We start from the raw sequence: 5,946 nt of genomic DNA, 5'->3' as shown, positions 1-5,946 counted from the left end.
AAAGTAGTTTCAAATATGTATTTTATATCATACAATTTTGGGATATATCTAAGAATATAAGATTATTAATCAACTAATTAATTGCATTTACATATTAAAGAAAATCTCATGATCACCTCAAATGCTGATAAAGAATTTGATAAAATAGAACAAAACTATTAATAGATGATAGATACTAATTTGATATAGCAGTCTCCTAAAATGGTCCTCAATGATCCCTACCTTTTTTTTTTTAAGATTTATTTGTTTATTTGAGAGAGACAGCACAAGCAGGGGGAGCAGCAGGCAGAATGAGAGGGAGAAGCAGGCTTCCTGCTGAGCAGGGAGCCTGATATAGATAGAGCTTGATCTCTGGACCCCGGGATCATGACCTGAGCCGAAGGCAGATGCTCAACTGACTGAGCCACCCAAGCACCCCTGATCCCTACCTTCTGGTATTCATGCACTTATGTAATTACTTCTTACATTGTATTGGTCTGCAATAAGATAACATTATGTGATTTTGACTCCTGCCTTGCTGTCTCTTGGATTGCTCACTCTAAGGGAAGCCAGCCATTATGTTGTGAGGGCATCCAAGCAACTTAATAGAGATGTCCATGTGGAAAGGATCTAAAGTAGCCATCTAACAAGAACCAACTTGCCAGCCATATGAGTTGGCCATTTTGGAAGCTGATACTCCAACTCCAATCTAGGTGACTAGACTAACTGACATTTTGACCATTCCCATGGCTGACATTTTGAATACATCTTCATGAGATGACCCAACGCCAGAGTCATACTCCTAAGGTACTCCAAGATTCATAACCCATAAGTAATAGGAGATAATATACTTTATTGTTGCTTTGAGACGTTGATTCTTTTTCATTTTAAATAAGAATTTTATTTAAATAAGATGCTTGACTTGAAGGGAAAACTATCTGGAATTCATTTCTTTTAGAATAATTTATCCTTAAAGACAGATTGCCCTACATGTAATAGATATGTACAAAAAAGTTATAAAATTGTCTTTGGTTTTACAATGATAAATGAAAAACATTAAAATTCTCCAGTTGAATAAGGTAGGCAAGGATTTTTATGTTGTTCTTTTTTGTTGTTGTTAAACAGTGAGAGCAAAATAACTTACTGGAATATAAAGATAAGAGCTGAATGAGCATGCCACCAATGGACAAAGAGGGTATTTTCACAGAGCCAGTATTTTTAGGTCATCCCATCTCCTTCTGATGTTGATCAAAACATATCATTGCCTATTTACTTTAAAAGAATGCAATATATGCTTGTGCACATACACAGTTACTTTTTGTACAATAAAGAAATGGGGAAGGGGAAAATGAAATAAGAGAGAAAACTACACTGCAGTAAGTCAGAATGTGGTGGAACCAAATTGTGGTTTTCTAATTGAGAATGTTTTCCTGGTCTGGAGGAAGGGGTTTCTGGAGTAAAGTACCAGGTTCCCTTTTTAGTAGACACCTCCTGTCTGCTGTAGGAACACATCAATTGTATCTCCATCCTCCATTTCCAACTGTGCAGGTGTGTCTCTTTCATTGATTGGCTGCCCATCAAATCGGAATCTGATCAGCCTCATTGACAAACCATGTCATTCATAATAGGCTTTCATTAGTTTACTAAGTAGTGTATGCCTCTTAATCTTAAACTGTACCACAGAACCATCCTGCCCCATCAAATTAATTATGATCACTATTCTCAGTCTGGACTCCTTCTTTGCCTTTTCATAGGCCATGGCAAGTGCTAGAGTATCCTCAACTGCTGCTTCATAAAGAGGTACCAGCTCTGTACCGAAGGAGCACACAAGCAGCCCCAGGAGTGGCAGAAGAAGGTGGTGGCACTAGTATTGAGAAACTAATTTTTAAAGTAACTTGTTATGAAGCAATAGATAAATTAGATACCTGATAAAATGTTTTTATAAAAACTTACAGTATTCTTCATATACAATAATGAAATACTAAAATGCTAAATTTAAATAAAAATAAAATGAGGAATCCTGATATTACTTGTTTTTAACACATATTTAAGAAGTTCTAGCCAAGGGCGCCTGGATGGCTCAGGTGGTTAAGTGTCTGCCTTTGGCTCAGGTCATGATCCTAAGGTCCTGGGATAGAGCCCCATGTCAGGCTCTCTGCTCAACAGGGAGCCTGCTTCTCCCTCTCTCTCTGCTACACACGTTCTCGCTCTCTCTCAAACAACTAAATAAAATCTTAAAAAAAGAAAGTTCTATCTAGCCCATTAAGATGGGGGGGGCAGCTTTTCCTGTGGGAATTATTGGGTTGAGAGGAGTGTAGTCTTCCCCCTTTTCCCCACTATGGTGTAGCAACCATTGATATCAGTTTACTCCAGAAAGGGGAATTATCTGGCAAAAATGTAACTGCCTGCTGCGTTCAAGGCTTCCATTTAACCAGATATTGTGAACTTTGTTCAACTTGTGCAACAAAGACAGCACTGTGCTGCCAATTAGCAGGCCATCAAACCAGGACTGGGTGTTGGGGTATGAAGAGAGTGTGGCTTAAATTCCCAGAATTCAAGATGGTGTGACTCACAGTTCTGCCCAGGGTGCTTTTGGAGATAAGTGTTGTGAAACCCTTTGTTTGCACCAGCCATAACCTCACACCACTGGCACAACACAGAATGAACATAACACAGATGTATTATGTCTTCAGCTCTGCTCTGGCTGCTTTAGCCTTACCTGTGCTGGTCATATCTAAAGGTCATGATATTGAGGAAGTTCCTGAACTTCCTTTGGTGGTTGAAAATGAAGTTGAAAGCTAAGAGATGACTATGGAGTCTACTTTGCTTCTTAAGAAACTTAGGGCCTAGAATGAGATCATCAAGTCCCATGCCTCTCAGCAAACGAAAGCTGCAAAAGCAAAATGAGAAGTGGTCATTGTACACAGAGCAGGGGGCTCTGAATCATCAATAAAAAGGACAAGAGTTGTCAAGGTCTTCAGAAACATCTTGGGAATTACTCTGCTTCATGTAAACAAACTCAACATTTTGAAACTTGCTCCTGGTGGGCACATGGAATGTTTCTACATTTGGAATAAAAGTGCTTTCTCTAAGATAGATGACTTACCCTCAAGAGTAAATACAATCTTCCATGCACACAATTTTCAATACAGACCTTAACAATCTCAAAAATCACAGAGATCTGAAGATCCTCTTAGAACAACACAAAAAGTTTCATCATAGAGTCCTAAAGAAGAATCTACTGAAAAACCTGAGAATGATGTTGAAGCTAAACTCATATTCAAAGACCATAAACTAGAACAACATTCTTCACCAGGCCGAGAATCACAAGCTCCAGGTGGATAAAGCTGCAGTAGCACTAGAAGCCAATTCAGATGAGAAGGGGGTTCTAGCCAAGTAACCAGTAGTAGGGAAAAAAGGGAAGAAGGCTATTGGTGTTAAGAAGCAGAACTCTTTGGTGGGGAAAAAGGTTGCAGCTGCCAAGAACCCAGCCGCTGAAAAGATGCCAGCAGAAAAGACCCACCACAGAAAAAAAGCATGCTGCAAAAACTTAATTTATTCCATAAAGGTCAAATAATTTTGGGCAGCTCATTTTGAATAAAGACCTGATTAAAGAGGTAGTGAAAAACAAAAATGGGAGAAAAAATTATAGATTATGAAATCAGAAAAATTTATAGACAGAAATTTGTCTTGATGGATATGGAAAAGAAAATCTATAGGGGCACCTGGCTGGCTCAGTTGTTAGGCGTCCACCTTTGGCTCAGGTCATGATCCCAGGGTCCTGGGATTGAGCCCCACATCAGACTTCCTGCTCTGTGGGGAGCCTGCTTCCCCTACCCCATTCCCCCTGCTTGTGTTCTCTCTCTCGCTCTGTCAAATAAATAAATAAAAAATCTTTGAAAAAAATCTATAAATGATTACAACTAGTAAAAGAATTTAGTAAGTTAATCAGATAGGAAAACAAAACACTGATGTTGCCAGTTCAAGATTGCAACATAGGAAGATCCTGAATTCACCTCCTCCTCCACTGACACATTGAATCTATGGCTACATGTGGAATAATTTCCTCTGGGAAAAAAAAAAAAAAAAAAAACCTAAAAACTAGCTAACAATTACACATTGAGCATACTAGGAAAAAAAAAAAAAAACCCATCAAAGAAGCTGTGACACAATCCCGTCATAAACCCCACCTACTTTTTTGTTGTTGTTGTTTTGAGAGAGAGAGAGAAAGAGAGAGAGTGGGGGGGGGGGCTGAGGGAAAAGGAGAGAATCTTAAGCAGACTCCACGTTGAGTGCAGAGCCTGATGCAGCACTCAATCTTGTGACCCTGAGATCATGACCTGAGCCAAAATCAAGAGTCAGAGGCTTAACCAACTGAGCCACCCAGGTGCCCCAACCCCCACTTATAGTACAGGAGGGAATTAAAAATCCAGAACTTCTCCCATGGAGTGAAGGATCTGAACCCTACATCAGGCATCCCAATTTTTAAGAGAGCTCCCAAAGCATCTAGCTTTGTAAACAAATAGGGCTTACTTCAATGATGTCCAGGGCATAGTGATCTGAGAAATGGCTCTTAAAGGACATCCACACTTGCGGTCTCTCACCCCAGAGCCCAGTGCTGAAGCAGTTGATCATGCCCACACTTCGTGAAAGCAGCTCATTTGCTAATCATTAAGCATCATCTGATGGGCATGCATCTAAATTAGCATCTACAGGTGTTCAGGGAAAATCTCCAGAGATGAAGGCTGGTGGGCACCATGTATGCACACCATCTTTTTTCCCCCCCAACCCTAGGCTTTCCCCTTAACCCTTACCTCAGAGGGCCATCTTTATGCTTCCCACTGCCTTGCTCCCACCAGCAGTTGCCATCTGAGCACTCTCCCTCTGCCATGCTCCATAGTGCCACTATCTCCCAGAGGAACCCTGGTTTTTATGTCTAGTGCTCTGGTTTTTGTAGCTGCAGCTCAGGGGATACCCAATGATTGTCTGGCTTTAGAAGCCAAGGGGAATTGCATTCCTGGGTCCTAGAGACTAAGTAATTGGAGAGACAGTTCTTGACATGCCATTGTCAAGGCACTGCACAGACAGCAGGATGAAACACCCATGTAGTCTTTTTGTAAAATACTCTAGTTTTCTTACTCAGGAGGTTTAGCCTGAGGAGCAATTCCTTCAAGCCCCAATTTTCATAACTGATTCACCAGGGACAACTCCAGGACACTTGGCTCTGGTGGCCAGTGGGGCTTATGCTTGCAAGCCCAAAGGATTATATGTATTTTCATACTTTATAACCTGCTACCTCAGGTCTGGCTTACATCAGCCTGAATCTAGGTACTGAGATCCACCCCCTGACAAAACAAGACAGAGGAATGTGTCCCAAATGGAAGAACAGGATAAAATCACAGCAAGAGAGATAAACAAAACAGTGATAATATGCCTGAGAAAAAAATTTAAAGTAATGTTCAAAAAGATACTCAACTGGAGAAAAGAGTGGAGGACCCAAGTAACCCTAAAAAAAAGAGAAAATGCAAAAAAAAAAAAACAAAACCAAAACAAAAACCCAAAACAAAAAAAAAGAACTAATGATAAAGAACTCAGTAACTGAAATTAAAAATACTGTAGGGGCACCTGGGTGGCTCCTTCGATTAAGCATCCCACTCTTGGTTTTGGCTCAGGTGGTGATCTCGCAGTTGTGAGACTGAGCTGTGAGTCAGGCTCTGAGCTCAGTGCAGAATCTGCTTTGTCCTTTTTCTCCTTCTGCCTCTCCCTGCTTGCACTCTCTCTCTAAAATGAATAAATAAAATCTTTAATAGAAAAATTGTAAATGGAATAAAAAGGAGACTAGAGAAAACAGAAAAACAGATCAGCAACCTGAAGAAGAGTAAATAAAAGCAATCAAGCAGAACGGGAGAGAAAAAAATTTAAAAAATGAGAATAGACTTAAGGGAACTCAGTAATAATATTCACATT

At 40.1% G+C, this 5,946-nt stretch overlaps 2 pseudogenes; one reads left to right on the top strand and one right to left on the bottom strand.

Annotated features, from left to right (window-relative positions):
• Nucleotides 1-1,081: 1,081 nt before the first annotated feature.
• On the bottom strand, nucleotides 1,082-1,944 carry LOC102734682 (small ubiquitin-related modifier 2 pseudogene; annotated as a pseudogene).
• A 110-nt stretch (nucleotides 1,945-2,054) lies between these two features.
• On the top strand, nucleotides 2,055-3,556 carry LOC102734393 (large ribosomal subunit protein uL4 pseudogene; annotated as a pseudogene).
• The last annotated feature ends 2,390 nt before the right edge of the window (nucleotides 3,557-5,946 follow it).

Source organism: Leptonychotes weddellii, chromosome 3, assembly GCF_054177405.1.
Source record: "Leptonychotes weddellii isolate Sample4059 chromosome 3, ASM5417740v2, whole genome shotgun sequence".
NCBI lineage: Eukaryota > Metazoa > Chordata > Mammalia > Carnivora > Phocidae > Leptonychotes > Leptonychotes weddellii.
Note: the sequence above shows the minus strand (reverse complement) of the source record. Positions and strands in the feature narration are given on the sequence as shown.